Genomic DNA, 27913 nt, shown 5'->3' on the forward strand with positions numbered 1-27913 from the left:
AGTGCCTGTCTTCCATGCTATGGTGCCCTCAACTAAAAGTGACATGCTATATTAATCTACTAATAAGATGCAACTTTTTAGTTCATTGTATAAATCATACTCATTTCCTAGACTATTCTGGACTTGCCCAATACTGTAAATGACATACATGTTTCTAAACTTGGGAGCACAAGTGGTCTGTGACAACTCTTCAAATGGACCTTGCTGCAGTAGCCAAGATCACATTCCCTTTTTTTATGCCCCAAATTTAAAGAGATTAACAAATCTCAAGATTTTCCCATTTTTAGCAATCAAAAAGTCTGCTGAGATTTGAGGTTGACACATGATTTTGGTCATTTTATCTTTTTAATTTTACTTTGTGATTCTCTGCAGACCTCATCTGGGAGAGGATAACACATAGGATGAAATAAGGTGAGTTTTTAGTATGCTGTCTGATAGAACTATTTTCAATTTGTTAGTCTTTGAACAACAGAACTTGGACCCTTTTCCCCCCTGGTTTCCAATAATGCCTCTAATGAATCATTATTTCAGGAGAAGGCTGGGCATCCCACAGATGATGGATGAGACTCAGCTCTCATCCAATTCAAATTGTTCATTGAGGTAATATTCAGATTCTAGTTAATATAGATTCAAACTGGGTTTTATGTACAACATTGTATAGAATCCAGATGTAGAATAAAATCAATATAGACATCCTGAATAACTTGCATACAAATCTGATAATATGCTTCCATCAGTTACTTATTATGGATTTTGCAACGAAACTATGTGATCGGGCTATGCAGGAGAAATTCAGTTCACATTCCTTTGTCTCAGTGGTGATCAGTGATTGAAACACATAATGGTTTTCTTTCCTTTCCTTTGCCGTTTCCATTCCTTTCTGGTCCTTCTTTCCTCTGTTCCTTTCCTTCTTTCTTCCTTTCCTTTCGCTTCCTTTCCTTTCCTTTCCTTCTTTCCTCTTTTCCTTTCCTTTCCTTTCTCCTTTCCATTCCTTTGCATTCCTTTCCATCTATCCATCTATCCATCTATCCATCTATCCATCTATCCATCTATCCATCTATCCATCTATCCATCTATCCATCTATCCATCTATCCATCTATCCATCTATCCATCTATCCATCTATCCATCTATCCATCTACCAAAGGTGCTTTTTTTCAGGAGGCAACTGGACTTTCTGGATTTTCTTTAAAGACGTTTTGCTTTTCATCTAAGGAGCTTCTGCAGCTCTAACTGGATGGTGAGTAATAAAAATATTATACCTGACCCATACCTGACCCATCACAAGACCTACTGACCACACAAAGCCCTTATAAACAGAAGAACACTGACATTAAAAGCCTCTAAACTCTGCTGAAGAATTACCCAACCTTGTACCAAAATATTCAGAAACTGACCCACAAGCTTGGAGAATGTCCCTTTCTCTTTGGTTTCTTACTCCCTACTTACTTTATTTTATTTATTTATTTATTTATTTAGTCAATTGCTTACAAGATAATAGGTATAAGTAGAAACAGTTATGAATATATGGATACCTATAAGAAAAATAAAAAATAAAAGAAACAATAGGACAAAGACGGTAGGCACGTTGGTGCACCTATGCACGCCCCCTACAGACCTCTTAAGAAAGGGGTGAGGTCAATAGTAGATAGTCTAAGGTTACTATGTTATATATATATATATATATATATATATATATATATATATATATATATATATATATATATATATATATATATATATATATATATTTATATATATATTTATATATATATTTATATATATATTTATATATGTTACACTTACTATGTTATCTTTCAGAGTTTTGTTTTTAATGGAAACTTATTTGTTCTTCCTAGGCTTTTTTGATCTATTTTTTTATGTCTCTGGTGTATATGCTTTTTTTTTTTTTGCTTCTCACTTTTTAATAAGATTGGATTTTGTCTCTGTTGCTTTACATTTACATCCAGAGGCTGAAATGAAATTCCTTCCTACAAAGGAGACAAAGAAGCATTCGGCCAGAGCACGAAGGAATGAGTTGTAGCCATTATCCTAGTCTTTAGATAATTCTTATACTACAAAAGAAAGCAAAATGTAAGATTCAACAATAGTACGAAAGCTAAGAAAGAGGTGAAAAGTTCATTTGGGAAGTGACAGTGTTATCTTTTGTGGATGTTACAGTCCTATTGAAAATATTTCTGCTTTGGATTTTTCTGAATTTATAGTTTCTCATTTAATTTATAAATATTAGCATAAGGAAAGCATGATTTATGTTTTCACATTTTTCATCTTTTTCCTTTCCTATTATAGATAATTCAGCAGTTTTGACTTTAGCCTGCCACTTTTCCTATAGAGAAATACTTGTTCATCAAAAACATAAGACTAATCTTTCATCTTTTCCAACCACTTAGCAACACAGAGACAGTATACAATGGAATATGCTATTGTCAAAGCCACAAGGTGATCCATTATGTTGCCAAGAACATCAGAATTTGGCGGTCCATAAAAATCAGCACGTCTTATTTTGCATAATTTTATTCTGCTCAAGTTATAGAATTCAAAGCACTCAAGCTCCCACCCACTCATCTCCCTTTTATCCACTAGATAATTTATTCATCCACCTTCTCTCAGTGGCCCTTTGCCACTTTGGGGTTATGCAAAATGTCTTTACTGTCTCCAGGAGTACAAAAGTGCATGTAGGTATAAATAATTTTAACAAAATGCACCTAAAACTAAATTCTGTATCACATGTAGCATACACTGTCATAGTTCCATCTTAGAGAAATAAATGTAATTCCACTCTGAAGTTTTGCAATTAAAGACTTGCTTTGTTTCTTGTTCTGCAGCTCTGGCTTCATATTTAACCTCTAAATCTATCCTTAATTCTCATCAATCTCAATTCTGACCTTATCATATAACTGTTTCAGGCATCTGGTTTTGGGATATAGAAATAAAGTGATAGAGGATAAAGCTTCATGTATGCAGCTTGCTAAACTTCCTGCCTTCAGAAGTGTCTCTTTAGTAGAAACATTGCCCCAAAATTAACAATGATGAATGTTTGAACTGCCGGTTAAGTGCCTAGTGTATAAAATGTTTTGGATTGACCCGGAAGCATTTTATAGTTTTCCTTTACTTATAGCTTGTGGTTAGTCTTCACAAGTGGAGTTCCGAAAATCACAGTATCAATGAAATCAGTTAGTCCGAAAAAGGATGGGTTCTTCTTAACTGGAACTAGACCTATCTAGAAAGCCATCTGATGGTTACATTTGAATCCTTGCACTGATGAAAAGGTTGGACTCAATGGCCAACTTGAAGATTTACATGATCAAGAGGCAGTTTTCTTTAACACATTCTTTGGCTCAGTATTTGTAAACAGCAATGGATCAAGCCCAGTACTTTCTGGTCGAACCACAGACAACTACAATGATCTAATACATATCGATTTTACAGGAGTCATTGTTGAAAAACCACTGTGCAATCTAAAACCATTCCTATCTATTGGACCGGATGGAATATGTGTCTACTTCTTAAAAAAGCTACCCACTGCCATAGCCGAACCTCTAAGCATAATCTTCGAAAAATCTTTCAGGACCAGCTCTTGCCAAAACTATGGTCACAAGCTATAGTCATTCCCATCTTCAAAAAGGGAGACCCCAGCCCAGTTGAGAATTACAATCTTCTTATGCTGTGTCACCTGTAAAGTCATGGAATCAATTATTAACCAATCCATTATCCTCCACTTAGAGACAAACAACCTACTGTCTAATAAACAATTTGGTTTCAGAAAAAAACTATCCTGTAATCTGCAACTCTTACACTGCAAAAACATATGGACTACACAACTCGATCAGGGAAAAGCAATAGATGCAATCTACATAGACTTCTGTAAAGCCTTCGATTCAGTGGTACACAACAAACTACTCCTAAAACTAAAATCTTATGGTATCTCTGGACACCTACATAAATGGATAGAAGCATTCCTGTCAAACAGACAACAAATTGTCAAAATTGGGAGCATCTATTCAAATTCTGTATCTGTCAACAGTGGTGTTCCCCCAAGGCAGTGTTTTAGGACCGACTCTCTTCATACTCTACATAAATGACCTCTGTGATCATATTAAGAACAACTGCATTCTTTTTGCTGATGATGTAAAGCTATTCAACACCACAGACAATACTACTACCCTCCAAAAAGACCTTAACTATGTATCAGAATGGTCAATCAAATGGCAACTTTAAATCTCAACAAATAAATGCTCTGTCTTACATATTGGAGAAAAAGATCAGAAAATAAAATACAGGCTAAATAGTTAAGACCTTGTTGAGGATTCAAACTTTGTCAAGGACCTTGGAGTACTCATCTTAAATGATCTAAGTGCTAGAGCCCACTGTAACTACATAGCCAAAAAGGCATTAAGAGTTGTTAATCTAATCCTACGTAGCTTCTACTCTGGTAATATCACACTACTAACTAGAGCATACAAAACATTTGTTAGACCAATACTTGAATGCAGCTCATCAGTCTGGAACCCATATCATGTATTTGATATTAACACAATTGAAAAAGTTCAGAAATATTTCACAAGAAGAGTTCTCCACTCCTCTATTCATTGCAGAATACCTTATGCCACCAGACTTGAAACTCTAGACCTAGAAAACCTAGAACTATGCCATCTCCGGTCTGATCTAAATATAAAATCATACATTGCAATGTCCTACCTGCAAATAAATACTTCAGCTTTAATCATAACAATACAAGAGCACACAATAAATACAAAGTCAAGGTTAACTACACCAAAATTGACTGCAGAAAATACGACTTCAGCAACAGAGTGGTCAATGTTTCGAATACTCTACCTGACTCTGTGGTTTCTTCCCCAAACCACCAAAACTTTAGACTGTCTACTATTGACCTCATCCCCTTCCTAAGAGGCCTGTAGGGGGCATGCATAAGCACACCAATTGTGCCTACCGTCCCTGTCCTATTGTTTTTTTTTTCTGATAAGTATCTATCTCATGTATTCAAAACTATATTTATTCTTATACCTGTATCTTGTAAGCAATTGACAAATCAAATAAATACTAAATAAATACTAAAATTAACAAATGGATCTGGAATCATGATATATAAGTGAAGCAACTATGGGTGGTATTCAGCCAGTTCTGACAGGTTCTGGAGAACCAGTAAAAACCAGTAAAAAATTTCCAGTAGTGGAAATTTTGAATAGTTTGGAGAATCAGCAAATACCACCTCTGACTCCCATCTACTCACTGCCTCCTGAGTCCCAGGTGATTGGCTAGGTCTTCTTTTGTTGCCCTGCACAGGAGAATGGAGCTGGAAAGCAGATTAGTAGGGTGGGGAGGGAATGGGAATTTTATAGTATCCTTCCCCTGGAGTGGGGTGGAAATGGGGATTTTACAGTATCCTTCCCCTGCCACGCCCATCAAGCTACGCCCACAGAACCGGTAGTAAAACAAATTAAATACCACCACTGAAACAACTCTTCACTGTCAGTTAACTCTAGATGTTACTAAATGGAATAAATCTTCATGTAGTCCCAGCTAACTGCCAGTCACTTCTAGTACTTTTAAAATGACTCAACAACAATATATTTTTTCAGCTATTAAAGTATTAGTCATTTTTATCAGATATATGTTAATGCCCTTAATGTTGAAAAATGTCCTCCCACAGCCTTTATATCTTTGGAGGGGGGGAGGTGTATGGCATATCAACCTCCCACTCATTTCCAATGAGACAATTTTGGTTTATAAATGATTTTCTTTCAATTCTCTAATAGGACGAAAAGTTCAAATTAGAACTTGAAACATTAATAATTCACGCACTGATTTCCATCTAATATTTAAGGCATCAGTGGCATAAACAAGTATAAGTGAAGAGAAATATCTAGGTAGGATCTAAATTGTCTTATGCTGGAAATAACTTTTTCTTCTAAACCAGAGGGAAAACTTGTGGCTACTATACTTCACAGAAACGGGGAGTATTTGAATGTCCTGTGTTTCATTGGAGTATTTCTTCTGCAACAATGTGCAGCCTTTCCAATTTCTAGGTTTCCAGTAAAACCAAAGGAATTTCACAATTCCTTCCCTTTGACTTTTTCTATGTGTGAAGAATGACAGAAGAGGGAGACTTTAGCATGAAAAACAAAAATGTATATTTAAAAAAACCCCACATTATCAGCAACCACTCTTCTAGAATGAAATAAGTTTAGAAAAATGACTAGGAGAAATTCGGAAAATAAAAGTCCCCCATTACACTGAGAAGGATATCAAACACAGAAAACTTTTTCATAGAATGGAAAAGAAGACAGATTTCTGCATGACTTTATGTGGAAAACAATTTCTCCATTCTCTTAAGAATAACAGGAATATGCTTCAGGACTAGACCATTTGCTCTGATGCTTCACTCAATCTTTCTTTGAATTAAAGACCCTTCAAAACTTTATATCTTTTAATATGTTTCTCCAGCATTAACACAAATGGATCCATAATTCAGGTTACTAGGGCATAAAGTAAGATTTCACGCCCTGTAGTCTGAGGCAAAAATCTACATCTGGTTGCATTCCATATATTGAACTTTGGATATGTTGGATCAAACAATCTGAGAAATGATCATGCTTACTAGAATAGCATATTTACAAAGCAAAATAATCAATCCAGGAAAGCTTAATCAATTTGGAACTGATTTTGTTTCCTAACAAATCCCAGCTAATTCCTTCACTTTCCCAACCAGTGACACAGAACTTGACTTGTCAAATACCTATTTCAAGGTAACTGGTCCTATCTGGAGTTCATTACAAGATTTATATTTTATACAATTTTAAGATTCCAATTCATGTTTATATTATTGACCACTTATTTCTAGAGGTCTCCTTTTAGGAATTGCATATGTAAGCATTAGCAAAAGAAATAGACAGATGACCAGACAGATATATGAGAAATATAGGTTATAAATGATGTATTTTCACATTGGCCTTCATACAAACGTTAAGTTACATACAGCTCCTCTGTTCCACTTTCCTAAGCAATATTATATTCAATGAAATGGGGGGGGGGGCAATGAAAGAGAGGGAACAACCCCAATAATATAGCCCTTTGATATGGCATGATATACAAAATCTGATACTTTGTAATCATCAGGCATTTTTGTGAAAAAGAATCCTCAGACAGCAGTCATTTTGTGTTTCCAACTTTCTCTCAAAATTCCAGATTTGAAGTTTGCAAAGATTGTTTCTGGTGGGGTTCACAAACGTCAAATGACCTAAGATCCCTCATGCAATCTAATTGATTAAGAACAGAATGGTATTCAGATTATGCCATCTAATCTGTTAGATTGCATGATGAATCTAATGTCATAAAAAACATTACATTATGGTTACTTCAACAGAGCCAGTCTGTTTTTCAAAATGCAGGAAGCCAAGTTTAACTAAGGGGTAGCCTTAATGGTAGTTACTTAATTTATGTAGGAAAAACACCTGAATCTAAATTAATCCTATGCCTTCACCAGCTGTGAATAACAGTTCTGGGTCTAGTATTTTCTTGTGTTCAGCAAGGATTGCATTTTAACAGTTTAGAGTCAATTACAGGGTATTATGTTATTGTGCAGATATTTAAATAAAGGTATGACAAAGTGACAGTAAGATGATATAGAAAACCAAATACTCTAGAAATGGTTGGATATGTGGTTTTTTTTCATTTGCTATATTCATTTTTGTCAGTCTACTTTTTTCTAATTAGTTGGTATTCATTTATGTTTATGTATTATTTGCATTAAATGCCTTTGAACCATGTGATTTGGGGCATGCAGAAAAAGGAATACTATACCCACAGGAAAAGGAATACGATATCCACCTGAAATTCGTTTGTAGCTTTTTCTAGAATCATGTGACTACTAAGGCTTTGTATCTGTTGTGCGATCTCTGATTAAGACACAGTTATTTTTAAGAGTTGGAGGCAGGCATTGCCATATGCTACATAGGCCTTTCTTTGAAATTGGATCTGAAGCACTGCATAGCCCTAATATTTATGCATTTCTGAGAATACTTTTACATTTATTGCTATGCAGTATTTCTAACATCTAATTAACACAAATAAATTTAATAATCTTATCTAATGCATATATTAAAAAGCCTCGCTGCACTAAAAAGGACTGTTTCACATTTCCACATTTAGCTCATGAAAAGACAAGACTTATTCAGAGTGAGAAGATGAACTTCTGGTTCTTTATACTAGCAACTATGTAATTTTCTGAGCAATGGTAGCCATTACTGACATCTTGATTTAGTTGGTAGGATCTTGATATTTGCTGGAAAGAAAGAAAAAAATATTTTAGGCTTAAAATACTGAGGGTTTTTTTTTGTTTGTTTCCCTACCTTATGCAATATTCCAAATAGGGGGAAAAAAAACCTTCAGTACTAGAGACACATTTTGCAGTATTTTGTGGTTTGATTAAGGGGGAGGGATACTTGAAGTTAGATAAACTTGAAGTTAGATAAATTTGAAGAGTTTATCTCAATGAATATACAACACGGTTTGGCACACTGAATATTTCGGCTTTAACTGCTGCAATCTTTGATCTCTTTTCTTGCCACCTGGAGCTGGTTGGATTCTAACTCAAATGACAGGTATTCCTCAACTTACCACCACAACCGAGCCCAAAATTTATGTTGCTAAGTGAGAAATTTGTTAAGTGAGTTCTGCCCCCATTTTACAACTTTTCTTGCCACATCTCTTAAGTCAACCGCTGCAGTTGTTAAGTTAGTAACCCGGTTGTTAAATAAACCTGACTTCCCCATTGACTTTGCTTTTCACAAAGCTACAAAAGGGGATCACGTGACCCCAGGACACTGCCACCATCATAAATGTGAGTCAGCTGTCAAGCATCCAAATGTAAATCATGTCGGCATAGAGATGCTGCAACAGTCATAAGCATGAAAAATGGTTATAAGTCACTATTTTCAGTACCATTGTAACTTCAAATAATCACTAAACAAACTGTTGTAAGTTGAGGACTACTTGTATTATGGGGGTAGGCACAAAGTTCTCTGCTATTGTTTAGATGATGGTCATTTCCATTTTATCATTTCAGTGGTGGGATTCAAATATTTTTAACACCAGTTCGGTGGGTGTGGCTTGGTGGGTGGGTGCACTTTGCACGCATGCACATATTTTGTATGCGCATGCATGCCAAATGCGTACTTTGCGCAGGCGCAGAGGTCTTTGCGCAGGCGCAGAGGTCTTTGCGCAGGCGCAGAGGCGTTCTTACTTGCCTCCTGCAAGCCTGCACAATCCCGGTCACTTCAGCTGCTGCTGCACAGCACTCTTCTGTGCCGTGCAAAGCAGCTGCGCTTCATATTCAGAGGATAAAGGTGAATATGGGAGTCCGGGCAGTCGGGTGGGCCCAACGGCAGAGCGGCGGAGAGAACCAGTTCAGCCTCTGCTGCTCATCGCTGCTACTGGCTTGACAGAACTGGGCTAAACTGGTAGAATACCACCACTGTATCATTCCAAGTAAGATAAACGATTAATGAACTCTTCCTAAAGTCTAGAGGTATAGTTGGCTGAATAAAATAAAATAAATGATGCATTCTTGAATATATTTATCAAAAAAAGTTGTATATTAAAAGGAGAATTTATCAACTTTTATCTTTTTACAATGCCCTAAATAAAATGTTTTTAACCAATGGGAAGATGTTATGGAAAGCAGAGACTGTGTGCAAAATATTGTTTGATTTTATCTGTTTTTTTTTTTAAAGCCTAATCTTAACTGCACACACATCCAAATAACATCTGAGGGAAAGAAAGCTAACCAGCACTGAATCATTGTTGCAAATCAAATCTCTCTTCATTTTGGAGTACATAATAAAGCAATGTTTGCTTCAATCAGACAAGATAAAATAACCTCTCTCCTTGCAGTAATATAATGAAGCAATGTCCATTTCTATTAAAATAAAGTATATGAAACACAACAGTCCTCTTAAAGTAATAGTGCCTATCCAAATCCCGGACCACAATCTCCAGTACCTCATAACCCATAACTTTACCTCATAACCCATAATGTTTGTTTGCATTGGTTCTATAACTCTCCAATATGTAGTAGTATTGGAGGGGGATTTCCAATGATAATGATTCTTCAGTTGGTCTCATGACCTACTGACCACAAGGAAGTGGAAATAGAAGAATTACAGACGTACTCTATGTTCGTTCTTTGCCTGTCATCCTGCCTGGTTTTTATCTAAGATATTCCTTATTGTAGCCTAAGTCAGGGGTCTCCAACTCCTGGGCTGTGGTCCGATACCTAGGGGAAACATTTCTCTTTTTTGTTTTGCTTTTAGATTATTTTGCTAGCCCTCTACCAGCACCAATGGAGCCTAGGAGGGCCAAGTGTGTTCCCCATGCACCCCATTTTAAGCCACGACGGTGATCTGAAGCCCTCTGCCAGCAAAAATCAAGCTTGGGAGACTGATCTATTTTTGCTGGCAGAAGCCCTGCAAACCGGTCCTTGGCAGTTTCCAGGCTGGCCCCGTGGGAAATCTAAGCACCCCATGGGCTAGATCTGGTCACAGACCTTGAGTTTGACACACACACACACACACACACACACACACACACACACACACACACCCTTGGCTTCATGTTTCTGAAGATTATGTGCACACAGAGAAGAGAAAATCCTTCTAATGTCATGAGGATTTTATTCACCAGCATGCTTAGAGTGATGAAAACAGCATACAAACATACAATCCTAAATCGTGAAGAAAAAAAAGAAAAGTCATATAAGGAAATACTTCCCCTTCATTGCAAGTACAATTTCAATAATTTATCACCTCTGATTCTATCATAAAGGATTTCTTCTTCCCATATTTCATCTCTCATCTATAAACAGATTCTTTAAAGCTCATAATTCAGTCCTAATCATCAAAAGTCCATTAAGCATTACCAGAAATAGCTACATACATCCATATTTTAACCTCAATCAAATAAACCATCTTTATATTTCATTTTCTTTCCTTTTAACACAGTAACTTCTCACTTTCTTTGAAAATAAAACAAAACACTTTTTCTATATTTCATCTTTGTAATGGAATGTAGTGGGCTGATTCCCAGGAGAGAAGGATGACTTCCAGACAAGTAGGAGACAACTGAGTTCAGATAGTTTGCGTGAGAGAAAGAGAGTGAAGTGCCTAATGGTTCCTATACAGTACTTGCCTCTGAAATTTCATGGATGGGTGTCATCAGACCACAATAGTCTGAGATTCCCTTGTTTGGAGTACTGTAGCATCTTCTATATGGTTCTGACATTGAAGAAAACTTAGCAAGTGCACCCTGCAGGTCTGAGGCTGTTATCAGACACCTAATCCTAAAAAAAATCACAGCTTGCCAAGATATTATTTTCAGACTTTGCTTTTTTTTTAAAAAAAATGATATAGTTACCATCATGAATGATTTACAACCCTGATCATTGAGAAATCTCTTCCCTAAAAAGTCAAATTTTCTCCCTTTTGATATTAATGGTTATTTTTTTAAAAAAAATGCATTTAGAATTTAACATCAACAGCTTGACCAAGTTTGTAGTTTCTTAAGCTGCACTATTTGAGATGACTTATTCTTATTATTCTTATTAAAAGAAAAAAATAATTTATTAATAAATTATTGTTGTTGCTGCTGTTATTATTACTATATTTAAAAGTAAGTTATCAAATTAAATTTCTTGGCTTTATTATTTTATCTCGGAACAAGTTTCTATTAAGTACAGTATAAGTACAGTATGAATAACTACAGTAGGCAAAGTGACATGATTATAATGTCAGTGGTACCACCATCAATATTCCACTGTTAGTATAGGAGAAGAGCAGAGAGAACCTGGGGATAGAGTCAAGAGAGAACTCAGACTAGAATTGTTATGTGTCCACGAAGGCTCCAAATCAGTCCCCTTAAATTCCACTAACTTTAATCTAGGGTCAATATAGTGGTGACCAGTAGTTGACCAGAGTCTTATGTATCGGTTTGAACGATTCAGCTTTTGCTCTTTATTTCTTTATGTATTTGGTTACTTAGTTATGGAATTTATGTGTAATCCCGAGTCTTCCTATCTAGTACTTATATTGAGAAGAGTCTTTGCAGCTGTGGCTTCATGTCCTGTCTACAGAAAGTCTTTGGTGCACTTTGTTCCTAATAACTGAGGCAACTGTAAGAAAAGTTTCCATTCTCTATTAATGTGATTGCAAATAGCTAACCCTTCAAAGCATGAGGCATTATAGTTGTATTTATGCTAGAGATGGACCATCAGTCAGAAATATTGCATTCACTCCTGTTGGCATGCACCACCTCCAGCAGTAATAATTTAGGTCCCAGAGGTCAAAAACAGAGAGCCTGTAAGTGGTAAGCTAAAAAATAATAATAATCAAGGAGAAGGATTTCTGGGTTTTTTGGTAGATTATTGGATTTTTCTTTTCCCAGATTTGCTTTCAAGTACCATTTGTGTACTGAATTAAATACACCAGAATATACAAATAGCTTCTGGGTGATATATTCTTCATTGGGAACACAGGAAAGAGGAGAATCGATCATGGTAAGTTATCTTTTAATTTTAAATTCTTGCAGAAAAGATTTTGTGTAATATTTTAAAGAAGCAAAACAAAACACAAAGGAAGAACTTTGTTGTCATTTTTAATCTGCTGTAAGAAATGAAACTTAAAAGAAAATCTGTTTGGCAATTCAAAATTTCTTCCACATTCACTGAATTTTTAATTGGTATTTAAAAGTTGATTCTGTTTATGTTCTCTCTTTCTCACAATAATCTCTTGCCTTGCATTTCCCTTTTTCCTAACATATGAAATAATCCAGAGGTGGGTTTCTACCGGTTCTGTCCACTTCTGTAGAACCGGTAGCTCTGAAGAGCAGCAGACATAAAACTGGTTCTATGTCTGCTGATATTTTTGCCGACCCGGGCTCTTATCTGATCTTTACTTCCTGTTTTTTCAACTTCAGCTGCCGAATGAGACACAGCTGCAGTTAAAAAAACAAGAAATGAGGGCTGTTTCAAAGGCTACTTCTCAGCACTGGCACATAGTGTGCTAATGACAATTAACAGGTGTGTGGGAAGCTCATAAATCCCGAACCGGTAGTTAACCCTGTTGTATCACACCCCTGAAATAATCATATATTAATTCAACCAAATAACCTAAATTAGGAGCATACAACTGCTCTTCATCTAGAACTGGAACTTTGTGCAGAATATTGAATGTCATACATCAATGAATGGGACCAACACTTTAAATGGATCCAGTTTGGGAGTATTTAAGACATGAAATGAATGTGTTAAGCCCAAGGGTCTTCAAACTTGGCAAGTTTAAGACTTGTGGACTACAACTCCCAGAATTCCTGAGCTATCATGACTGGAGGAGGAATTCTGGGAGTTGAAGTCCACAAGTCTAAAAGCTGTCAAGTTTGAAGACCCCTGGTTAAGCCCATGCATAACTCCACTTGCCTATTTGGATTTTTAAAATCATGATAAATACAAAACACCCATGGGTTTTTAAAGAATTTTTCAATATATTGACCCTCGAATGCCATCCCTCTGTCCAAATACCATTCACTCTCAACTAATACCATTCACTCTCAACTAATTCCCACAACACTGTCAAATTATTTACTAAGACTGCATTGCTATTATTCTTCTCATCCTTCCTGGTACCTATCTCTTCTGCTTATGCCTACAACCATGTTGCTTGTATCTTTACCACTTATATTGTTTTATTTGTTTCCTAGCATGATTTAATTGCTTATTAGTAACTTATGACTATCCCTAAGTGTTGTATCTTATGATTCTTGATGAATGTATTTTATTTTTTCTTTATGTACACTGACAGCATATGCACCAAAGACAAATTCCTTGTGTGTCCAATTACACTTGACCAATAAAGAAGTCTATTCTATTCTATTCTGTTCTGTTCTGTTCTAGGCTGTTCTGTTCTGTTCTGTTCTAAAGGAATCAAAGGAATTCTGATGGGCAATCTGTGGCCCAAGGACCATATTTTTGCACCTTGTCCTATTTTGTGCATTACGTGGCAGTGTAGAGGAAGCATTAAATGTTTTGGTATGTCTCTACCCAATAGAATATCCAAAAATTGTAAAAAAACCTTTTGTCAGGAACCTTTAATCCCTCCTTTATTTTTTAATAATGAGCCAAGAGATTTAAAAATGAAGTTGAGCATTCAGCATAAATCATTAAAATTAAATAATTAAAAATAATTTGACACAGCAACAAGTGATTCTTGAAATGCTACTAAGAACCTGTTTCATTTCTCATCAACTTTCAAAATTGTCTTCCTATTTTAATGCAAAATATAATTTCAAATAGTCTTTCAAGTCTTCGTTTTCCATCTCCTAAGTTTGACAAACATCCTTGCAGTAAAATTTGATGAAATATGTTGCTCTTTCCCCCTTGCTTTCTGGTTAAGTAATTTTAATAACATTCAAAAGAAAAATGTATTATGATATACCAATATATATTCCTCTTTTTTTGTAAACTAGTTAACGTAAGTGATATGTTCCCTTTTGATAATGATTGACAAACAGTAAAGTTTGTCTTCCATCCTCCTTTTAAATTTTTTTAGAAGCAACATATTTTAGATTTATGGGTCATTAATTTTGGAAGAACAATATTCTTGCAAAAATGAAATACAATTTCTGGTGCTTCATAATGTTTGTTAAGTCTACATGCTTTTCTGTCATGCATGGATGTTAATCAAAGGAGAATATTTCTTGGAACTCTTAGAAAAACCTACCTCTCATTATTTCTGACTTTATTTCCCACCAGGTGCCTGCTAAGCGTATTGGGAAAAAACCTTCCAGAATTTGCAGTCAAGCATCATTTCTATGAGTTGTTGTCATCATAAAACACTGGAGAAAGTTATTCTCTTTCAGATGTATGCTTGTATTATTTTTCTTTGGGTTTAGCTCTGAGGCACTTCAAATTAGTATTCTAGCTTGTAAAGAATGGGTAAAACTGGATGGATGGATGATGGATACGATAGATAGATAGATAGATAGATAGATAGATAGATAGATAGATAGATAGATAGATAGATAGATAGATAGAGCAGGTAGACAGCTAGATAGCTAGATAGCTACACAGGCAGGCAGGCAGGCAGGCAGATTACAGAGATTATAGCAGGCACAAGAGAGAAAGAGAGAGACAGAAAGAGAAATAGGAGATGAGAGATGGTAGGTAGGTAGGTAGGTAGGTACTATAGGTAGTAGATAAAAGACACCAATGATTTTTCCAGTCTTTGCAAGGGACTTGTAGACAGTATATCTTTGGGTTTAATATAACAATAATTTCTATTTATGGTTAGTATTTCAATTCCATAGAAATAAGAATATAGATCACAAGGAGGGGATATTTAAATATGTTAACTGTATGCTGGGAGACAATTCTAATCACAAATCTTGTATAGTCTTGTTTTGTATCAAAGCACCTCTCTTGGCCAGTTGGGTCTCTTAAAATACTAGAATCCAGTGAAATGTGGGGCAACTATTTAGCTCTTCCTACTTAGTCTCTCAAGAAAAAGATTTAGGATTACAGAATTGTTGGAAAATCTAGGCTGTCTAGTCCTTTTCAGATTCCAGCAAGCACTGAACATTACAATGATTGGTTGAAGAGAACAACCAATCAGCTGCTGCTCCTGCTTAGTGACAGGCTTCCTGCTACTAGCAAAGCAAAAAGCAAAGCAAAAGCTTTGGCACCTCAGCTTTATAGCTTTTGGAAACATTGCCACATGTGTACAATAAGGCTTTACACAAAGCAACTTGAAAGATTTTTTTTAATAAGGTGAAAGAATATGGTAGTTGAACTGGTCATCCAGGATGTTTCCTTGGCTACTTGTATGTCTCACTGTCTTTTTCCAGTCTGTGGTTGTTTTGTGTCCTCTTCAGTCTTGTAGCTGAGGAAAAGGATTGAGGTTCTTGTTGATTGTCTTCCTCTTTCATGGTTTGGTGTTCCTTGCAAGGAGCCAGTCTTGGTCCTTTCATTTTGAGAGGATCAGACTGACATTCAGTGATGGCACAGAGGAAGAAGGTCTTTTAAAACAATGTTTCTGAGCAGCTTATGTTTTACCACATCTTGAGAAATCATGGTAAGGAGAGGATTTGGAGGCAAAAATTGCCATAGTAGATGAGTCAGAAGACCTTGGGAGAGTTTAGATTTCCTTGAATAGAAAGACATCTATGGAGATTCTCAGTCATCCAGTTCATGGCAATTTGAAGGTCCTGAAGGTGCTTTTTCAAAAGGAACTGGACTTTGCTTTTCCTTGAAGAAAAACAAAGTCAGTTAGCTTTTGGGAAAAAAAAAAAAGCACCTTTCTTGAAAATGTGGAGTGAAACATCTTCATGGAAAAACAAAGTTAAATTGCTTTTTGAAAATGCATATTTGCAATTTTAACAGACGACTACAGCAAGAGCCCAAGTGACTAGGACTTACAATTTTTATGAATGAATGATGAATTTTGTTAGGCAGTGGAAGTTTTCATTTTTCTTTCTTTCATATCTTTCCATTCCTGGTTAAGAGAAAAAAGATCTGATGATATTAGGCCACAATATTTTTCTATACAAAATTTCAAGCCTTTCCTTTTTAAAATCTTAATTGTGGTTTATCTATCTCATTGTGTTGGAAGGTACCCTGGGTTCCCAGAAGAGACGGGTTGCATTCCAGGAGCAAGGAGCAGTGGTGGGATTCAAATTTTTTTACTACCAGTTCTGTGGGCGTGACAGGGGAAGGATACTGTAAAACCTCCAGTCAGAGGTGGTATTTGCCAGTTCTCCAAAGTACTTAAAATTTCTGCTACCGGTTCTCCAGAACTGGTCAAAACTTGAATACCACCTCAGTCAAGGAGACAAAAGTTTAGAAAGTTTGGTTAGGAGAAAAAGTCTTAAGATGGTTCCTCCCTAGCAATTCTCAGAATATATATTAATGAAGCAAATAGTTCTTTTATTTTGGAAAGTTCTCTGTCTATAGGTGAGGAACCATAAAGGAATGTATTTAGAAGTAAATGTATGAATTTTTTATTCGTTCTTAGAACCTGACATCCATCTGTTCTATTTAAATTTTACTTTAAACACCTGTATCTATTTATTCTAAAGTATAAGTATATTCTAATATACTTAATTTTGAAGACATGGTTTGGGAATTACATTTGAAGGCTGAATCTTTTGAAGGGTATGTGATACGGCAGGGTTGGACGTGTGTGTTTAAGAAAATTGAGATTCACTAAAAGCAAATTAAACAAGCAAATTCCATTGACCTCAGTTTTCATTACTTTTGAATAAAGAAGGAAAGCTTGACCCATTAATTTATTTGCAAATTTTAATTTAATCTATTGTAGAATTGAAAATAAATACTTAAGACTTGCTAAACTGATGATGCAGCACACCTCAAATAAGGTTCCAAGTATCTTTTTTTAAAAAAAATACTTTAAAAATATTAACATTTATAATAATATAAAATACAAAAAAGAATAAAAAATAGAAAAACAGAAGAAAGAATAGAGGAGCAGAAAGAATGGAAAGAAAAAAGAACCAATAAAGGAGAATATTTTTAGTTTGGGATTGAAATGAGAGGTCCTTGGTATTCTCTGGACTTGATTGTTCTCTTGGAGACATTTCATTACCCAAACTCTATATCTAAAAAAAAAAAAAAGAGGTTCTGTCATTTTTATCCATGCAGTAGAACACTCTCCTGTGAATCTGGATGAATCTTAATGGGGGGGAAAATTCCCCTTCTTAAAAAATAGAGAGATTTCAGCCATATATAGATATATATAGATATATCTACCCATACCAATGTAAATGAATAGGACAAATACTAGAATGATACTTACCTCAAAATTAACCTTTGGATTAACCACAGCTGATTGGAACACATACATTTACTCTACTCCTTCAACTGTAGTTGGTCATCAACTCTTTTGTCAATGGAGGAAATAACTGCTATTTTGCAGACTAAACTGGGAGTGACACCTCTTTCTCAAAGAGTTAACTGCACAACTTGGAAGAGAAGAATCAGCTCTGTGGAGAAAATTGGATTCTCTTAGGCTATCAGGGGAAGTTCACTGCAGAAGTTTGAGGCCAGAAGAGATTCTATTTATAAACATACATTTCTTTATTTGTTATGCTGAAGGTGTGAGATGAAAAAAGAACCCATACAAGTAGAGTAGAGCCTTTGCACTTACAGACAGAGATGTATTAACAAGCCAAATAACTACCAACTGTCTGATCCAAAGTATTGAAAATATACATGAAAAAAAAATAAAAGGCTTGACAACATTGCTTATTAGCCCATGAAAAAGCAGACACGAAATCAAATATCACGTGAAAGGAACTTATTTCTCCTCAGCAGAAGAAGGTGAGTAAAATGAACTGAGTTGTAAAATGGGAGTTACTTGGTTTATAGTTTCCTCACTGGCTTTTTCTTTTTTTCCCCAACAAAACCTGTACTATTCTATATATTTTTTAAATCTGTATTAGTCTATAATGCAGATTCTGTGTTATATAATATAGTGTTTTTCAATCTTGGCAACTTGAAGAGGTGTGGACTTCAATTCCTTGTATTTCCTCTTGCTGGCTGGGGAATTCTGGGAGTAGAAATCCATACAAGATGCCAAGGTTGAGAAACACTGCAATATAATGGCAGTTATGCAGAATTTGTGTCTTAATATCTTCAAGCATGATCTAGAGATTAGGGAAGCCTCTTTTTTATGATTCCTTTATATATGTTTTGCAATGAAAAGTTGCAAAACATTCCTTCTTATAAATTTAAAACTTCAGCCCTTAGAATGAAGTCTTCGTGACAAGATATAATGAAGTGATGGGCCCATGCTTGACAAAATGGTTTCAAAATTAAAAAAGGTTATCTTTCTTTTTCTTTCTTTCTTTCTTTCTTTCTTTCTTTCTTTCTTTCTTTCTTTCTTTCTTTCTTTCTTTCTTTCTTTCTTTCTCTTTGTGTTGGCATCAGGTGAACTGTAATATAGATGCTTAAAAACTATCTTCCTAATTTATTTGATTTGTCAATCACTTACAGGATAATAGTTATAAGTATAAACATAGTTATGAATACATGAAATGGATACATATAAGAAAAATAAAAAGAATCAATAGGATAGAGAGGTCTGCTTTTTGATGAAAATAAATAAAAGAGCAGGAGAGTTAGGCAAAGGAGATCGGTGGAGATTGCCAGTATGGTGTATGTGTTGTGCTAATTGCACTTGCTGCATAAATCCACGCACAGCTGGAGAAGGAATCTTCTCCAAAGAATCAAAGGAGAATCACAGCTGGAGGAGGAATATGCAGCTGAAGGCCCAGCAGGATTTTACTGAGCCATCAGGCCAGTGGAAACAGACTGCAGTATGTTGAAAGGACAGACCAGACGTCAAGGAGTCTGAGAAAGCATTTGGAACTCCAAAAAGCCCAGAAAAGAGTTATTTTTTATTTTATCCATTCCATTCTCTGTGCTTAAAGAACCATGGTAATACAGAAGTTAGAATGCAGTATTGCAGGCTAACTACCGCTCACTCCAGAAGTTTGATTCTTACCAGCTCAACGTTTGACTCAGCCTTCCATCCTTCTGAAGTCAGTAAAGGGAGGACCCAGATTGTTGAGGGGCAGCATGTTGACTCTGTAAACTGCTTAGAGAGGGCTATAAAGCACTGTTAAGCAGTATATAATTCTAAGTTAAACTTGTGGACCAGATATGTCATGCACTGGCCACGCCCACCCCTGGTTTAGCAAAGGGGGGGAAGTTGTGATACATCACATGATGGCATGCTGTTGCAAGTTTCACATCCCTGGTTTAAGTGCTAGTGCTATAGAAGCAAGCTTGAATAGTGAAAGTGCTGACACAGATAGGAGATGCAGGCAGTTCAAATGCATATAAATATTTATTACAATCTTGAGCTCATTGCAAAATCTGGACTATAGACAGCCAAGGGAAACAAGTGGGAATTAAAGGTAGGCTGGCTTTAGATATCTTTGGCATTGACTCTTGGCATTTTTGACCCCTCCTTCAGGTTCAGTCTCGCCTACATGAATGAGCATATCAAACTTGTGATAAGGAACACCTGTATGAATTAAGGCATTTTTTTTACCATTCAGCCTACAGTAGTGCCTGACAGAGCTATGGGGGAGGGGTCAAAAAAGATAATATGATAGCTACAACTGAATAGTTGGCTTCTCAAACTCAGATAAAATGGAACAGGGCTTTGATCATATGATCCAATGTGCCATCTTTTAATTCTTCCTCCTCATCCCCCACAAATGCTCCAGAGTCTGAATGGGACTTCCCACTTTGGAATGGCCACCAAAATATAGTCATAATGAATTACCAACTCATAAGCTGAGATGATAGTGTTAAAAATAGTGTCAGTCCAGATATTTGGAATTTCCTACCCATTTAAAAATAGCTTTTGTTTCATACCTGAAAGGATGCAAAATTCCTAGGAATGATGTAAATATACCATTTATATCTTATCATCATAACTGTGCAGTCCACAAAGTATGAAATATATGCTAGAATATTTCAAGAAAATGTCTTTTAAAATAATAAAATTCATGTAGATGAAGAATGGATGTAGGGCAAAAATAGCTGAACATAGCAAACTCAACCAAAAAATAAAATCATGCTTACACTTTCAGACAAAATGAAAAAATAGCGTTAATTTAAATAATTGTTTTCTTAACTGTTTGAGGTGACAAGAGTTTCAGAGCATGTGGAAAGAAGGAAAGATTTCCTTTTAAAAAAAGTTAGTTTTCTGCAGAATTAGGGAGTGATAATATGGGTTGTATTCAACAAATAGATCTACCTCCCTCTTTTTCATATATAGGGTGTCCTATATATGTTCCTGCTGATGTGATGAGTAAAAAGTATCTTCTTGAGAAACAGCTGCTTTAGGTTTTTCCAGTTACAACTCACAACCACTTTCCTAAATGAGATCAAAAGAACTTGAAATGTTGCAGATAGTTAGGTCCAGCTCATTATTCATAAACACAAATAATTTTACCTTTGCTGTTATTCTTGCAATTAAAAGGAAGCTGCTTCATGAGAAACAAAGTGCTTCAAGGTGCTCCAGGCTCATTGAAGCAATCAACCTCTTTCTTTTTAAACTAGATGGAAAGAACTTGAGATATTGAAAACTCAATGAAATAAAATAAAATAAAACTGACATATTCTTTTCACCCTTAACTGCAAGCAAGATGCTGTTTTCCAACTGTTTCCTATGGGAAATGCACATGGATAAATTTGAAGTGGCAGCTGCCAGTGAAGCCAATGTATTTATTTTCTGAAAGGCAGAAACTTCAGCAGCAAACTTCCTGAGCGGTAGACAGATTGTGTAAAAGGAGTCTTTAAAATTAGTCTTTAAAGTTTTTGAACTTCCATTAGGGGAAAGAAAGAATTCTCAAATCAGATGTTTGTTATAAAAAAAAACATTCAATAAAAATGAAATGGAAACAAAATCACGGCTATTCTTCAAAACAGGATTCTTAACAAGGTTTTAGGATCCCTTTGTAAGAAGTCCTTGGTGCTCTTGAGTTAGGTTGTTTTCTTGTACATGCTTCATTATCCAAACTAGGTAACATCTTGATTCTAGAAAGTAGTGAGGTTTATATTCTAGTGCAGGGCTGTCAAACTCCCGGCCCGCAGGCTGGATGCATCACATGGTGGCCATGCCTATACCTGGTTTAGCAAAGGGAAAAAAAGTCCCAATACATCATGTGATGCCACCATGACAATGTGAGTTTAATACCCCTGTTCTAGTGGCTTACCTTGTCGATGTTGGTGGGAGTAGCCTTGGAGGGTCTTTGGTTGGACTGTTTACTTCTTGATTGTTGGTCTGATCTTGAAAGTGACTCATGCTGATCTGGGTGCTGATTTTTGGTGGGGAGATGTTTTGATCTTTTTATTCCTTTTTGGCTTGTTAATTGTCTCTTCCACACAGTATGTAGTTATTGTTTATGTTCTGTCCTCGCTACATGTTACTCTGTGTGCAACTTGACTTGCAGCAAAACCCATCTATCTATCTATCTATCTATCTATCTATCTATCTATCTATCTATCTATCTATCTATCTATCTATCAGTGTGTGTGTGTGTGTGTGTGTGTGTGTGTTCCAGCATAATTCTGGAAAGCCTCGAGCAAATCAACCAAACTTGGTACACAGTTGACTTACTCTCTGGAAACAAACACTATGGGGGTAAGACACCCCTTGGGGTGTGTGTGCTTTAAAATGGCTTCTACTGTACAGCACAGTGGACTTGCCTTGGTAACAGCTTCACAGTACTCCAGTACTCCACAAAGGGGCTCTCTCTCAGCCCTCCAAGAAAACTTCAGGCTATTGGCCAAGTGCAATCAAAAAAATGAAACACCAGCATAGACAAGAAACTCCCAAGGAGAGGAATAGAAGATTTGCAATGCCCTGCGAGATACAGTACAACAGTGTGAGTCCTGACTATAGGATTTTCCTTTCTAATACAGGATTAGGATAAATAAATATCTAGGCAACAGCCGGGTTATCAGCTAGTCTTTCAATAAAAACAGATCATGTGTGTAGATCTGGATGCTTTATTAAAGGAACAGGATGGGCAAAACTGGGAAAAAATAGAAATACATACAAAAAGAAGCCAAATAAAAATACAGCATTGAGTTGCTGGTGAGCATAACAAATACAGAGAAATCTAAATCTCACCAGCAATGGTATATGTATGGGATGTGGATTTTTGTCCGCAGATAAGCATGTGCCACAAATTACGCTGGATTCTTTCTGGTGCTTCTGTTTCCTCCCGAATGCTAAAGGAAGTGGCATCTGGCTTCATAGGATGCACTTGTTTTGGGAGTGAGGGTTGCTGTGAAGATGCCTCTTAAGTGGTGAGTCAGCTTCCAAACAGTACAGATTGGTATTTGACCCAGGCCACTAGATGGGGCCAGAGAACAACAGTATATACACAAATTATATGTTGGGGCATGACAGTTCATGCCTATGTATCTATTGAATGATAGTCTTCTAGATATTCCCTAGTGTTTTTGGACTTGGCTTGGTCTGGTATGGTCCCCCATTCCATCAGAATTCCACTGGGCCTGATGCTCCATGCCATTCAACCCAGCACTTTTTCCATTCTTGTCCTACTTCAAACCTGTCCTACTTCAAACCTTGTCCTACTTCAAACATGTCAACAGGTCTGTGAAAGTCTTTTTCCCTGGAAATGTCCATTTCTCTCCTCCCACACACTCAAGAAAAAGCTCATGTCCAAGTAAAATAACACTTGTTCTTTACAATTATGGAATCCAAGAAGAATGAATACCTTTATATGAATAAAATGGCAGACTGAAGAAAAATTACAATAGGGATAAAAGCAGAGAAACAAACCATGTATTGTGAGACTAATTTGAACTAACGAAGCCAAAGAAAATGGGAAACGAGGACAGCCAGGAATGATCCCATCAAAGTAGCCCTTCAGATTTTAGGCAAGACATGTCCCAGTTAGTAGGACCAAAATATGCTTCCAAGTTATCTCCTATATAGGATCCCTGGAAAGAAGCAAGCTGTCTTAGACAGAAAAGCAAACCAGTTTAGTGACAGGAAACAGAAAACATCTTTTGTTTTCAGAAGTAAATGAAAATGTATCAGTGTCTTTCCCAGGGCTATTTAACTTGCAAATGAACTCTGTCATTTGTTTATGCATGCAGATTTGATATGCTTCTCACCAACTGCAAGGAAAGATGTTAACACTGATCAAACGCATTGCCTGGGAAACCAACTGTGGTGTGATGGAGCTTTCTATCTGCAAGCACTATTCTACAGATTAGATTACAGACACACACACACACACACACATACATGCACACACACAAAATGAGAGTATATGCATGTATATGTGTATGTATATACACGTATATGCATAAATGCATATATGTATATTTTGGGTTTGTGGAATTGAGTTTTATTACTTTACTTCTTTATGTATCAAAACCATTTAGACTGTTCCTATTTGCTGTTCCTTCTCTACACATTAAATTTAGCAGCTCTTTTAAGTGAAGAGTAAAAGAAATGTAAACCTGGGTTTAAGGAAGTGGGTGGTAATAAATCTAGAAGGGAAAAAAAAACTTATGCAGCATGCATAATTTCTTTTCTTTTCCTTTTAAGCAGTACACCTCTGCAGAAGTTTTATAAAATTCTATTAGAAGGCTATCAAATTTAATCAGCCAGTTGATTTTCATCCAGAAAGATCTGTGTTCCTGACATCTTAAACTTGTCATAGTAATATGAAATAGATTCAGGCTGTTTCCATATCAGAAATTTTATTTTGATCACATAAATAGGTAAAACCAAAGACAGGCTCAAGGCAGTTTTTCTTTCTTCCATTTTAAATGCAATCACCTTCATCTTCCCTTTTACTTCCATACATTCTCATTCTCTCTCTCTCTCTCTCTCTCTCTCTCTCTCTCTCTCTCTCTCTCCTTTTTTGCTAGTACAGCTACATTATACAACCACATTAGAAGGATCACATATTTTTGTACAAGATTGGGACAGAGTTCTTTTAGAGTATGATTTAGACAGGTATATAAAACAGATATATGTCTCTCACTAGCAATTCCTTAAAGATAGGGAAATGATATGTTATATTGTACTGACATTAGGCTTACATTATATCAAGTTACATTACATGGCTAGGAACCAAGTTATTTGAATGGCCATCTTTTCCCAGCTACATCTATCCAACCTACCACAGACTAGGAATATTATTGGTCTCCTTCCCAATTAAGGATCACTATGAGTGAGTTGTGTGGTCATACATTTTCTAAATAAATATTGGATTTTTAAAAAAGGTTAAGGATTCAAGTCTTCTCCAAAATTGTCCCTATCAACTTCAACAGTCTATGGACTTTTCAAGGTGTCTGCAATATTAAATCTACACACAAGGGTTAAAAGCATGATTAATATGAAGGTGTACTTGGCTTCTGTATTCAAAGTGTCTAAGTATTATTGCTTAGATGTGTCAGAAGGAGAGCTGAAATAGACTTGTTTGGAATGATTTGCACATATCAGTAAAACTGAAAACCTGCCTATTTCAGGAATGTTTGTATGCATGTTCAGTTGACTAAGCAGACATTTTGGCTCAATGTCCACATCCTGAGTTACAACAGGATGAACCATTCCCAGATAACCAGGCTACATTCTTCTTTGCGCATCTACTCCAGACCTCCATAAGGTTGACATCCAACTAGAAATGAATCCTAGCAATGACAGATATTGAGCATGCATAGCCCTGTAAGATGTTTTTGAATCCCCTTTAGCCCAGAGAGGGCTTGTATCACCCAAAACAGGGTTGTGTAGTGACAACTTGCAGATGCAATAAGGGTAGAAAAGTAGTAGCACTTCACCATCCTTACTGTAATAAGGTCGTCCTTAACTTTCCTTGACAATTAATGTTATGTCTACACTATGCAAGCATCTTCAGACTGAGGGCAGTTACCAGAGAACCATACTACCCAGGTCTGAAGCCAGGCTTATAGGTAAGTACTTATCTAAACTCTATTTACACCTTGAAATAAAAATATGGAAAACCTTTCAGAGCTGTGGTAGTATTTTATAGAAAAAGAAAACAAAACAAGTATTATAACACCTTTACATCAAACAGAATTATTATATACTGTAAGCTTTGGTAAACCACAGCTTATATATAGTATAATAATATTGCAGGCTGGAAGAAGACGGCCAGTGGTGGAAGTTTTGCTTTCTGTTGCACATTTTATTAGTACTCTGATATTCCCTGGCTTCCTGCATTTCATAGACCCAGATCATGCTGTCTTTCACTGTGGTTTAAATTAAAGCCAAAGCACTTGGTTCAAGAAAGTCAAGATGGTGAGGACAGCTCACAATCTTAGAAACCCCATTCATTTTACCTGACTATGATGCAGGCTTTCACTACATTGTTGCATTTCAACAGCATAAGCTTTGATTACTGATAGGACACAGGTAGCTTGCAGGTTGTCCCCAACCAGTTCTTCCACATTGCTTCTATATAGCAATAGCACTTAGATTTATATACTACTTCATAGTGCTTTACAACACTCTCTAAGTGGTTTACAGAATCAGCATATTGCCCTTAACAATGCAGATCCTTATTTTACCAACTTCAGAAGGATGGAAGGCTGAGTCAACTTTGAGCCAATGAGCATCAAACTCGTGGCAGTCGGCAAAGGTAGCCTGCAATACTGCATTCTAACCACTGTACCACCATGGGTCAATATATATCTTTATACAGGGAACTCCAGGAAAAAAAGACTGGATAGAAAACCCCCTCTTCCTTTTCAGAAAGTGGAAATTAAGTCAAGTTTTACTGTCTATAAATTCTGTTGCAGTAGATGTGGACTGTGCTCTACCAAGTTAGAACTTTGAACCACATTGCTGGAACTAGATGGTAGCCATGAAAGAATGTCATAATCATTACAGCGGATTCCTCGACAAGTTCAATGCTGATAAGTAGACATATATAAATCGTCCAGTTTTGTTTTCCCATTTTTCCATTGTTGAGGTGGAATTGTCCTGTTTCAATATTGATTTACATTTTTAAAAAATCACATTTGAATGTAATTCTTTTTTTTTTGTACATTTCTTTTACTATATAGCATGCTTCTTTGCACATCTCTTTACAAAAAATGTGCAAGCAACTTTTTAAAATGAGCAAGCAATTGTCTTAAAAGCAATTGCTTTTAAGTCTTTTTTGATTACGTATGCGTGACTGCACACTTTCTCTGATGTTCAGATATGCAATCTTTTTTTTTTTTTAATGTAGAATTGCAACACAAAATTAGGACATCTGAATTTTAAAGAATAGCTTCATAATATGTAAATTCATGTACTGGTTCCAAATTTTTAAACTAGAACTGAAAATTCAAGAATTCATACTTTTATCTTAATATTGCATCTTTAGCATATTTGAAACTATATACACCATAATCTCTGTAATAGTTCCTTACATAAAACTAAATAGAATAATTTGGGATGAAAATTTAGCCTTGATTTTAATATATATTCTCCTATTGTAAAAATTGGGAGAATGTTGCAGTAGGACAGTAGGAAGTACAAAGAGAGAGAAGGTTGCAATCTGGTTAGCTTTAATTGCTCTCTTCTGGAATTAGTGGATTTAATTTAAAATGAGACATTTTTGAATTAAAGTTTTTTATTAAAAATATCAAGTGTGCTTCTGCACAAAAAAAGGATACAAAACAAAATTAAACATATATCAAAAAGATTTCAAACATTATTGCTAATTTAAGAGAGGAACAGAGTTACTTGACAACAGAAAATTGCTACTTTCTGTGGATAACCGTTACTTAGAAATATCTAATTACCTGTTGCAATGTTTTGAAGAGATGGTTAGGGAAATTTCTGTGGCTAGCTATTACATTTTCTCATTATCTGATTGTCATTCACTGTTTTGTAAGACTCATTTTCTTTTATGTTCGTTCACTTATATATAAATCTTGACAATGAATTATGCATAATGAAACAGTAGACCTAGTTTATTAAAGTTCAACTTGGGGACAGGAGATAGTATAGAAATTAGGATCCACTCCTTTCTTCGGCATGTAGTCTAAAGTATCAAGTGATCTTTTGGGGTTAATTATTTTTTATTATTTTTCTTAAATTGTTGTTTGTTAAATTACCAGTGTGTATTTTAAAAAGATATTATCTTTTGTCTATTATCCATCAGAACAAATTCATTTTATTAGCTACTCATATAAAGAATTTGTGTCTCTCTGTGTGTACATGTACCTTTCAGTCCTGGATTGGTCCCTGCTGTTTTCTTCGCAAAATTTCAGAACTGGTTTGCCATTGCCTGGA

General features: G+C 35.8%; 1 long non-coding RNA gene across 1 annotated transcript; it reads right to left on the reverse strand.

Moving 5' to 3' along the window:
- Nucleotides 1–15874: 15874 nt before the first annotated feature.
- Nucleotides 15875–19779, reverse strand: LOC148126446 (uncharacterized). The gene is made up of 3 exons (XR_015742633.1): nucleotides 19607–19779; nucleotides 17897–18083; nucleotides 15875–16576 (listed from the first exon to the last, which is right to left on the reverse strand). It is a non-coding gene; the product is annotated as an uncharacterized LOC148126446 (long non-coding RNA).
- Between the last annotated feature and the right edge of the window lie 8134 nt (nucleotides 19780–27913).

This window comes from Pseudonaja textilis, chromosome 3 (assembly GCF_049901715.1).
Source record: "Pseudonaja textilis isolate UNSWEBS1 chromosome 3, rPseTex1.2, whole genome shotgun sequence".
NCBI classification, from domain to species: domain Eukaryota; kingdom Metazoa; phylum Chordata; class Lepidosauria; order Squamata; family Elapidae; genus Pseudonaja; species Pseudonaja textilis.